The 12,191-nt window shown below is 39.7% G+C and overlaps 1 non-coding gene across 1 annotated transcript; it reads left to right on the forward strand.

Moving 5' to 3' along the window:
* Positions 1-902: 902 nt before the first annotated feature.
* On the forward strand, positions 903-1,009 carry LOC122234439. Its single transcript, XR_006212227.1, has one exon. It is a non-coding gene; the product is annotated as a U6 spliceosomal RNA (small nuclear RNA).
* Positions 1,010-12,191: the final 11,182 nt, after the last annotated feature.

Raw genomic sequence — 12,191 nt, forward strand, 5'->3', positions numbered from 1 at the left:
CTTGCTGAACTACGGGTGAAAGTACAGCTGAAAAGCCACTTGCTAAGTTCTTACACAGCAGGAATGAGATGAAATGAGACCCTGGAAAATCAGAGCAATAATAAATCCTGGTTTGAAGAACAGTGTTTTCGTTTAGGAGAGACAACAAGTACAAAAAAATTTATAAGAACTTGCTTATCTAAACCGAGCCTCCTTTTCTGCATCTGTCAAGGGGGATCACCTTGATGATTACTTGGATAGGTCTGGGGATTCATTTATTTAAAAAAAATTTTTTTTAATGTTTATTTATTTTTGAGAGAGAGAGAGAGAGAGAGAGAGAGAGAGAGCGAGCATGAGCGGAGGAGGGGCAGAGGGAGAGGGAGACCCAGAATCCGAAAATCCGAAGCAGGCTCCAGGCTCTGAGCTGTCAGCACAGAGCCCGACGCGGGGCGAACTCACGATCTGTGAGATCATGACCTGAGTCGAAGTCAGATGCTCAACCGACTGAGCCACCTAGGCACCCCTGGGGATTCATTTAAACAATAAAGATAAGTCACCCCGGGGTGACTCAGTCAGTGAAGTGTCCAACTTCGGCTTAGGTCGTAATATCGCGGTTCATGAGTTCGAGCCCTGAGTCAGGCTCTGTGCTGACTGCTCAGAGCCTGGAGCCTGTTTCAGATTCTGGATCTCCCGCTCTCTCTACCCACCCCCTCAAAAATAAACATTAAAGGGTCCCCTGGGTGGCTCAGTTGGTTGAGTGTCTGACTTTGGCTCAAGTCATGATCTCACAGTTCATGAGTTCGGGCCCAAGTCGGGCTCTGTGCTGACAGCTCAGAGCCTAGAGCCTGCTTCGGATTCTGTCTTCCTCTCTGTGTGTTCCTCCCCCTGCTCACGCTCTGTCTCTCTCTCAAAAATAAAGATAAGTGCTGTCTTCGGCAGCACATATACTAAAATTGGAACGATACAGAGAAGATTAGCATGGCCCCTGCACAAGGTTGACAGGCAAATTCGTGAAGTGTTCTATGTTTTTTTGATCTGTCTAATCTGATACTAATAAAATATTGTTTTAATTACTGTAACTTTATAATAAATCTTGATATCTAGTACAGCAAGTCTCCCCACCTTGTTTTGTCTATTTAAATTGTCTTTGCTATTCTTATATGTTGGCATTTCTATTTTGAAATCATATTGCAAAATTCCACAGAAAAAAATTGGGGATTGTTTTGAAAGCAGAAGCAATCTGGAGAGAATTGAACACTTTTGCAATAATGAGTCTTCTACTTTAGAATCAAGATATATCTCTGTCTCTTTAGGACTTTAAAAATTTTACCACTATATTCTATTATACTCTGTTAGGAAGTTTTTCACAGATTTTGTTAAACTAATTCCTAGGAATCTGATATTTTGAATCTGTTATGAATGGTTTCTGTTCATAAAATTTATTTGCAAACTGCCACTTGAATTTAGAAATGCAGTTGATTTTTGTATGTGTCACCTTTGTTAATTTCACTTTGCTTAGTCATTTCATTCATTTTATTTCCCATATTTAACATTTTAATTGCTCCTTGTTCCTCCCTGCACCTCACTTTCCTTCTGTCTTAAGATCACCCTTTAGTATTGCCTGTAGTGCAGATCCACTGGCAGCAAATCTTATCACTTTTCATGGTCTGAAAATGACTGTATTTAATCTTTTTTTTTTTCCAGTTTGTTTGTTTGAACTGGAATCCTAATAAAATCTATATACATGGTAATAAATAAATAAATAAATACAGAAAAATGTAAACATTAAAAAAATACAAATAAAGTTGTTATTAAACGACCTGCTTTTAAGAGGTAGAATGACATGAGCTTCTAGGAAGATCTTCCTGAGAGCAGTGTTTATACCAGCAAAAGATGGCCAGCTACCTACATGTCGCTTTCACAGGGGTATGGCTATATCACTACAGCCCTGTCTCCACGTGCAGTTCTGTGTGGAGTTAAAAAAGGAGGCAAGTAGTCACATGGACTAACACTGAGAGATGTCTAAGACTGTGGAGAAAAGAACATTACAGAAAAAAATGCTCACCTGTATTTTAAAAATACACTATATGATTTTATAAAGATATACATGTATATGGCTATAAGTGTGTGTGTGTGTGTGTGTGTGTGTGTGTGTTGATTTTTTTATTTATTATTTGTCTCCCCTACTCGATAGTAAGCTCTATAAAGGCAGGGACTGTGTTTTATATGTTTTGTTCACCACTAGACCCTCAGTGCCCTTAGTAGGGGCTCAGTAGTTATTTTTATTTACTTTTGTGTGTATGTGTATGTTCCTTTTCTTTGTGGTAAAATATATATAACATAAATTCACCATTTTAACCTTTTTAAAGTGTATTGTTCAGTGGCATCAAGGAAATTCACACTGTTGTGCAACTGTCACCACCATCCATTTCAAGAACTTTTTTCACTCTCCCCGACTGAAACTTTGTCCCCATTAAACATTAACTCCCCCCCCCAGCCCTTGGCAACTACCATTCGACTCCCTTTCTCTATGAATTTAACTACTCCAGGTACCTCATGTAAGTGGAACCATATAATTGTTATTTTCCGACTGGCTTATTTCATTTAGCATTGTGTCTTCAAGGGGTACCTGGGGGGCTCAGTTGGTTGAGTGTCTGACTCTTGATTTCATCTCAGGTCGTGATCCCAGGGTCGTGGGGTTGGGCTCTGTGCTGAGTGTGGAGCCTGCTTAAGATTCTCTCTGTCTCAAAACAAAACAAAACAAACAAAAACCATTATGTCTTCCAGGTTTATTTATGTCTTAGCATGCATCAGAATTTCCTTCCTTTTTAAGGCTGAATATTATTCCAGTGTGTGTGTGTGTGTGTGTGTGTGTGTGTGTGTGTGTGTTTATTTTCCTATACGGCTATCTCTAGCTATCTATATCTATGTTATCTATCTATCATCTATCTATCAAGAGATACACACCATATTTTGTTTACACATTCATCTGTTGATGGACACTTGGGTTGGTTCCACCCTGTGAATAATGGGGCTATGAAAGTATACATATATAATGAAGTCTCTGATTGCAATCCTTTTGGGTATATATCTAGAAATGGAATTGCGGGATCATAGAGTAGTTCTGTTGATGTTTTGAGGAACCTCCATACTGTTTTCCATAGCAGCTGCACCATCTCCTGTCCCCTCCAACAGTGCACAGAAGTTGTAGTTTCTTCATGTCTTTGCTGACATTTGTTATTTTATATGTTTTTTGAAATAACAGCCCCGAATGGGTGTGGTCAATAGTTATTTTCTGAATGAGCAAACAATATCTCTAAAATTAGAATAATTACTATTTATTGCATTGTATTTTATCTAAGGATATTGGGGTTATCAAAAGAATACTTTTGAGAGACACTTTTCGACAGCAAGAACATCGATGTCCATTTTATACAAGATATCTAGTAGGCCCTAGGGCAAAATATATTGTTAAATCCAAGTTGCTGTTTTAATTTAGATAAATAATGTCCATTGACAATGTCCATTTAATACAAAACTATACTAAAAGATCTTTAAATATCTTGTCCTATACAGTTTAATTTGTGGTGTGAAATTAAATATTTTTTAAGTATTTTTTAAAAATTTATTTATTTTGAGAGAGAAAGAGAGCACGTGCACATGCAATTTGGGGAGGGGCAGAGAGAGAGGGGGACAGAGGATCTGAAGCAGGCTCTTCACTGTCAGCGCGGAGCCTGATGCGGGGCTTGAACTAACGAATTGCAAGATCATGACCTGAGCCCAAGGTGGATGCGTAACCAACTGAGCCACCCAGGTGCCCTTGAAATTAAATATTTAAACACAATAAAAAGCAACATTCATCCTCAAGTAAATTACACACAGAATTACTAGATGAGTCAGCAATTCCACTCCCAGGTATATACCCAAAGGAACTGAAAACAGGTATTAAAATAAAAGCTTGTATGTGAATATTCATTACAGCATTATTCACAGTAGCCAAAACGAAACACCCCAAATGGCCATTAATGGATGACTGAAAAAACGAAATGCAGTATATTCATACAGTGAAATATTATTTAGCCATAAAAAGGAATAAGGTACTGGGGTGTCTGGGTGGCTCAGTTGGTTGAGTGCCCAATTCTTGAATGTTGGCCCAACTCATTCCAACTCGTGGGATCGAGCCCCATGTTGGGCTCTTTGCTGAGTGTGAAGCCTGCTTAAGATTCTCTCTCTCTCTCTAAAAATAAAAAAAAGGATTAAAAGGAATAAATTACTGACGCATGCTACAACATGGATGAACCTTGAAAACATTAATCTAAGTGAACGAAGTCAGGAACAAATGCCACATATTATATGATTATATTTATATGAAATATCCCAATAGGTGAATCTATAGAGACAGAAAGCAGATTAGTGGTTACCAAGGGCTGTGGGAGGGGAGGATGAGGAGTACCTGCCTCCCTGGAATGATGAAAATGTTTGGAGCTTGATAGAGGTGATGGTTGCACAACATTGGGAATGAACTAAGTTCCACTGCATCATATCCTTCTCATTGGTTAAAATGGTGAAGCTTTTGCTATGTGAAATTTACCCCAATTTTTAAACAAAAGTCACATACCTCCACACAGCAGTGTAGGCAGGTGGAGTACACAGAGTACAGAAGGGTAGAAGGGACAGCCCCTCCCCGCCATGCTCCAAGTCCCCCATTACCTCTGAGGTAATGACTCTCAATGGTTTCTTACAAATCCTTCCAGAAAATATTGGTGCTTAAGCTTTTTTGTTGTTTTAATAGAAATTGGATCATATTCTATACACTGCTCTGCACCTTGCTTTTTCCACTTAATGATGTATTAGTGATTTCTCTATGTCAACATGTTTAGTGCTGGTTCATTTATTTTAACAGGTGCATAGTAATATTTTATTGACTGAATGTACCTTAATTTGTTTAACTAGCCCCCTCCTGATGTATGCTTATGTTGGCGACTGCACACAAAGCAACTTTGGAAGATTCTTATTCAGAGATCTTTGTGCACACATGCAAACATGTAAGATAAATTTCTTTTTTTTAAAAAAATATTTATTTATTTTGAGAGAGAGAAAGAGCACAACCAGGGATGGGGCAGAAAGAGAGGGAGAAAGAGAATCCCAAACAGGCGCCACACTGTCAGCACTGAGCCTGATGCGGGGCTTGAACTCACAAAACTGTGAGTTCACAACCTGAGCTGAAATCAAGAGTCAGACTCTTAACCAACGGAACCATCCAGGTGCCCCACATAAGATAAATTTCTAAAAGTAGATTTGTTGGGTGCTGGGGACTCTATTTGTGACCTCCTTCTCCATTCATATGTTGAAGCTCTAACCCCTAATGTGACTCTACTTGGAGACAGAGCCTTTAGGGAGGTAATTAAAGTTAAATGAAGTCATAGGGTAGAGCCCTAATCCAATATGACTGCTGTTCTTACAAGAAGGGAAGAGACGCCTGATCTCTCTCTCTTTCTGCATGTGCACATGTAAGGGCACAGGGAGAAGATGCCACTTTCAAGCCAGGAAGAGAGGTCTCACCAGAAACCAACCTTGATGGCATCTTGATCTTGGTCTTCCAGCCTCCAAAACTGTGAGAAAATGCATTTCTGTTGTCGAAACCACTCGGTCTCTGGTTTTCTGTTACGGCAGCTGGAGCCAAGTTAATACACTGGGTCAAAGGATATCCACATTTTATATTTGATAGATAGGACCAAGATAGTCCTCTAAAGCTTTTTCTCCACTTTATTTTTCCATGGACAGTGAAAAAGACTAGTTTCTCCCATACCCTCACCAGCACTGGGTATTATTATACTGTTTAATCTTTGACAATCTGAGAAACACAGATTTTTGTGTATTGTAATTCAAATGGGTGCTTGAAGTTGAAATTTTTCCAAATGTGTGTGTGACTTCTAATGAGTGAAGTTTTTATCTTCCTACTCCAACCCTGGAAGCACATTATACGGTATCACATGAAGGCGGGTCCAACTCCACAGGGACATTTCAAGAAACTTTCTTATGCACTTTCCTTTTTTCTTGCTTCTTGCATATTTTATGAGTTGGAATGGCTACAAAAGAAATAAAAGTAAGAGAACATTATTTAGGGGTTTCTCATATTTGATAGTAAGATATGGAATTCCTAGTGATTTGGGAAAATCATATAGTATTATAGGTCATATAGTACTATATAGATAAGCATAATCCTCCATTGGAGTCAAATTTTCTCAGCTTCCTGATGGCAGTGAAATGGATTTGAACAGTTTTAGAACAGAAGTGGTTGCTACACGTGAATGCAGCACTATTACAAATAGGGATGGGAGGGATGTGCACTTTTTGCACTTTGAAATATATTGAGCCAGATCATTTCCCTGATCATTCTTTCCTCCTTCTTACCCCTTGGGAGTCCAAAGATGTGCCACCAGGACACATCTTTATACCCCAGTGTTAAATGATGGTGGAATAGGGGCGCCTGGGCGGCTCAGTCGGTTGAGCGACCGACTTTGGCTCAGGTCATGATCTCACGGTTTGTGAGTTTGAGCCCCGCGTCGGGCTCTGTGCTGCCAGCTCAGAGCCTGGAGCCTGCTTCGGATTCTGTGTCTCCCTCTCTCTCTGACCCTCCCCCACTCATGCTCTGTCTCTCTCTGCCTCAGAAATAAACATTAAAAAAAAACTAAAAAAAAAAATGACGGTGGAATGAATGAATGAATGAATGGCAAAGACACCAATTAGTTAAAGTATCCGAATGTTTCCTAGGAAGGATGTTATTTTGGCCAAGAGGCTGAGTGCAGCTTTTGATCTTTACAGCATTCAAAGTTATGACCTTGCAGCCACAAGCAAGATGTGTGGCTTGAACAGATTGAATAAGCTGATACAGCTTTTGTCACCTGTGAGAAATTGTAATCTTTTACACACACACGCCCGCACACACACACACACACACACATGCACATACAACTAATTATGATTTAAAAAGCTAGATAGAAATGCTATCTTATAACTCACTGCTTTTTAGCCATCAATTCACAGATGTTGATTAATCATTGAACATTCATTCTGGTTGTGTGTTTTCAGGTCCAGTGTTCGAACTTTGAACGAGGTCAATAATCTTGTGTTGCTGTGGCCACAGTCCCTCACAATGACTGAGAATGAATAACCGAGTCTCAAATATTCCCTCCAGACTTGGGATACATGACTTGCATTATATTGTAAATGTGTTATATAGACTAGTTTCAAAGCAGACCAGGGCAACAAATTTGAAACTGTTCCACTAACGGGATGTGGCAGTGGTTTTTTTTTGTTTGTTTGTTTTGTTTTGTTTTGTTTTGTTTTGTTTTGTTTTGTTTTGTTTTTGATAGGTGGTAACCTCAGCAGCTTCCATTTGTGGCATATGGTGTGTGACCTCCCAGAGGTCTGTGCTTTATTCTCTGACTCACTTTTCCTTGCCGTGCAATGGGTCCTGTCCATTTGTTCTCAGCCTGCAAATTTTCAGTTGGCTTTTTTTCACTTCCACCAAACAAATACAGAAATTGCCCCTTACTATTTGGCTGCATTTTTCAAAGCCTATTAGACTGTCCAAAGACTTCAGGGTAACTCTGTAACTTAAATTATCCAATTTTTTTCTCGAATGAAATGTCTTTTGGGCTAGATATACAATAAGGGAAAAGCTTGGCACCCTGTGTCGTGCATTTTACCTTAGAAAAGGCCCCTGTGGCTTGACTTACATATGTCCAGAAATAAAATTTGCCTTTCTGCTGCCTTTTGAGGCAATCAAAGCATGATGTACATGTTCCAAACATACTCAATTCTGTCTGTAGCAATTCTTGTGGTGAAGATGCTTGCCACAAAACGTCCTGGAGGGGAATCAGGTGGAAATGAATAATAGAGTAGGTGGTGCTTGGACAGGGAGGGCAGAGCACCAGTTACGCGGGTGAGTGCTGAAGAAGTGATTTTATTTTGGAAATCATTAAAATGTGAAGTCATGTGTTGTATGCATCTATGTGTTTAAGTAATACAAATTTTGAAACCAAGAAGACAGCCCCAATAGTCTCCGAATTGCCTCTTGGGTCATTCTTCCCTTGTTTTAAAGAATAGCGTGTGATCTCAGCTAAATAGTTCTATGGGCTCATCCTGTGAAACCCCTGAGGTCTGACAGCCTTCCTTCCTTCATTCTTTCCCCTCTCCTATTGCTGGCAGTTTTCTTCCTGGGGTGGCTGATGAATCTGTGGTTCACACCCACACTCATTAGCCAATAACTCAAATGGTTACTTGGCCATATCCTTAATGTTCTCATTTTTTGCAATATGGTGAGGCAGAAAATTTTCCAAATCATGAAGTTCTACTTCCTTTTAGCTTAACAATTCTATCTTCAAGTCATTTCTTTCTTCTTGGATTTTACTATAAGCAGCCAGGTGGAGCCAAGCCACACCTTCAACCCTTTTTTTAGAAATTGCTTCAGTTAAATATCCAGTTTCATTGCCTGCAATTTCTACCTTCCACAAAACTCTAGAAGACAAACACAGTTCAACCATGTCTCTGCCACTTTATAGCAAGCAACTCCTTTCCTCCAGTTTCCAGTAAGACGTTCCTTATTTCCATGTGAGACCTCATCAGAATGGCCTTTACTGCCCATATTTCTACCAACATACTGCTCCTGACCACTTAGGGATTCCTTAAGACGACTGAGGCTTTCTCTACAGTTCTCATCTTCTCTTTCTGAGCTCTCACCAGAATTACTTTTATTTATTTTTATTTTATTCATCTTTTATTTTTTCAGAGAGAAACAGGGACAGAGTGCGAGTGGAGGAGGAACAGAGAGAGAGAGGGAGACACAGAATCCGAAGCAGGATCCAGGCTCTGAGCTGTCAGCATAGAGACCGACATGGGGCTTGAACCCATGAACCATTAGATCATGACCTGAGCCAAAGTCGGATGCTCAACTGACTGAGCTACCCAGGCGTCCCTCGCCAGAATTACTTTTAAAGATATATTCATGGGGCACCTGGCTGGCTCAGTCGGTATAGTGTGTGACATTAGATCTTGGGGTTGTAAGTTTGAGCCCCATGTTGGGAGTAGAGATTTCTTAACAATAAAATCTTACAAATAAAGAAATAAAGGTCTGTTTGTGCCGTGTAGGCTTTTTCCAGCATGAACTTCCAAACTTCATTCTCTACCCCATTACCCAGTTCCAAAGCCACTTCTGCATTTTTAGGCATTTGTTACAGGAGAACCCCCACTTCTCATTTTCATATATATGACCTATTTGGATTTGTTGTACAATATATACCCATATGTAGAGATTTATGTGGAGATTTATTATGAGGAATTGGCTCATACAGATACGGAGGCTACGAAGTCCCACAGTCTGCTATCTGCAAGCTGGAGACCCAGTCAAACCAGTGGTATGGAGTGGTATGGAGTCTGAGTCTGAAGGCCTGAGAACCAAGGGTGCCAGCAGTGTAAATATTGCTCAGGGGGCTAGAGAAGATGACATGAAATGTCCTAGTTCAATCAGCAAGGCAAGAAAAAAGGGACAAATTCTTTCCTCTATCTTTTGCTTCATTTGGGCCCTCAACTGATAGGATAAGGTCCACCCACATGGGGGAGGACCATCTACATCACCAAATCCACCCATTCAAATGCTAATTTCTTCCAGGGCCATCCTTGCAGACACACCTGGAAAAAATGTTTAATCTGGGCACTCAATGGGCAGTCAAGTTGATACATTAATTAATAATCATACCAAATAACTTTTTGGAGGAGAAGGTCTGGACTGCATTTCAAGTTATGTATGTTCTAGCAAGAGAATATTCTGGAGTGAGATTTTGATGGTTAGTAAGAGCCTTTGTCTTTAGAAATGGAATTTCTCTGCTTCGGCTGCTCAATGACAGTTGACAAAAGCAGTTGTGGGTGACTACCTTCTTAGGCAAGACCACCTTATCCCCCTTATTCTCTCTTTCCCACAGCAGTGATATGTTAAAAAGAAATGGTAGAATGCAAAGGGTTGTTTGAGCGCTGGATCTTGGCTGAGTTTCTGGGCTTCCTCTCTGGAGAATGGCTGTCCAGGGACAGCCTGCTTTGCAAGCTCAGGGCCAAGGATGCTATTTCCCGTACAATAGGAAAGATGGTTGAAGGAGCTGCCTTACCAGCCTTGTATAAACTTGAATCTGGAAAATGTCTGGAATTTTTTACAGATTGGTCAGAAATTCTGGCAGTTTTTGTTTTGTTTTTAGTTGCCATTAGGCTAGGCAAGCAATTCTCTGTGGGTGCTTTAGCACTGCCATGGTCAAATTCTATAGAAACACCAACCAAAATGGAGGTTATCCAGAAAAGGCAAATCTATAGAAATAGAAAGTAGATTAATATTTGCCTGGGCATGGGGTTGGGAAAATGGATTGACTACAAATGAGCCCTACCAATCTTTTTGGGGTTGGAAACATTCCAAGATCAGATTGTGGCAATGGCTGCATAGATCTGTAAATTCACTAAAATGATTCATTAAATTGTACACTTCAAATGGGTGAATTTTAGAATATAGAAATTATACTATAAAGCTCTTAAACATACACACACACATACACATACACGCACTCCAGAGATCATAGGATGGCACAGAACTTGAGCAATTTTGTTTCTAAGGAATAGAAGAGATTCTGACTGGGGCACCTGGGTGGCTCAGTTGGTCAAGCATCTGACTCTTGGTTTTTGGCTCAGGTCATGATCTCACCATTCCTGGGTTTGAGCCCCACATCGGGCTCCACGTTGGGCTCGGGGCTGTCAGCAAGGAGCCTACTTGGGATTCTCTCTCTCCCTCTCTCCGCACCTCTCCCCTCCTCCCCTCCCCTCCCCCTCCTCCCCCACGTCCAAAAAAAAAAAAAAAAACCTTAAAAAAAAGAAGAAATTTTGACTGGAACAAGACACGGGCTTCCACATTGGCTATTATTTTGAAATGTCATTGAAACAGATTCTCCTACTTGAAATCCTATTTGTATTCATGAAGGAGAAAAAAAACATGGTACAATGATGTATATTGTGTGCAAAAGGGGAAAGTTCGTAAATGGGGCCTAAGCCCGATTATTAACACCTGGAGCAAATACGTCATAGCCCAAACACTGAAGATACTAATAATTTATGACTTACTATTCATGGTTCTTGTTAACTCTGAAGTAATATAGTCACGTACTGCCTAAGATTTAATTATAATGACAATTATTAATAATACCGTGCAGTAGTATGTGTGTGAAATTTCCCTTCAGTTTTATCCAAGTTGATAAATCAATGAAGTCATATTTAAATTTGCTTGATAACTGGCTTTCTTCTCATTTTTCCACTCAGTTTTGACTCTGCAGAAACTTAATGTTTCAGTGAATCTTTCAAGTTGAAACCATCGACTCAACATTTTCCCCCCTAAGAATAAGAATACTGAGAATGAATAGGACATTAGATTATGGAGCAAAATGTCTGGGTTTGTGATAGCTGTGTTTTTTTGGCTCATCAATTTAATGCAGATGGTTTTAAAGACTGTAATAAGTGTCTGTTCTTTTGTTCTAAATAGCAAAATGAAAAGGTTGAGTAATCAAAATTTATTATTGAAATTAGTGTAGTCTATCTCTTTGGATGCAGTTGTAGATTATTTTGAGACAAAACACTGCAGATTTGTTGGGGGAAATGAATACATTTTTGTGTATATAATATTTCCTTCTGTTTTACTTTAAACTGGATGATTTTTGAGGAAACTTCCGCAAGAGATACTTTATAATTCTATACCATGGTACACATTCAACATTCATTACAATTTTATAGCATGGCATACATTCAACACTTAATTACATTTCCTTGCCATCTTGCACACAAAGTACATACCTGCCTCAGGGCCTTTGCACTTGTTATTCTCGCTGCCTGATGGATCATTCCCTAGATGGTCATGGCCCACTGCCTCATTTAAGTCTCTGCTCAAATATCACTTCCTCAGAGCAGCCTTCCCTGATTAGCCTATCTAAAAATAGCACACTGTCACTATCCCTTTTGCTGGCTTTCTTTTTCTTCATAGCACTTATCCACTGTCTGACTTTATATGCGCTTGCCTTCCCACTAGAAAGTAAAGTCCATGAAAGCAGGAACCTCATCAGTATTGTTCATTGCTGTATCCCCAGCACTGGTACATAATTTGCTCAAGACATATTTGTTGGAATTAA

The sequence above is a fragment of the Panthera tigris genome, chromosome E2 (assembly GCF_018350195.1).
Source record: "Panthera tigris isolate Pti1 chromosome E2, P.tigris_Pti1_mat1.1, whole genome shotgun sequence".
Classification (NCBI taxonomy): domain Eukaryota; kingdom Metazoa; phylum Chordata; class Mammalia; order Carnivora; family Felidae; genus Panthera; species Panthera tigris.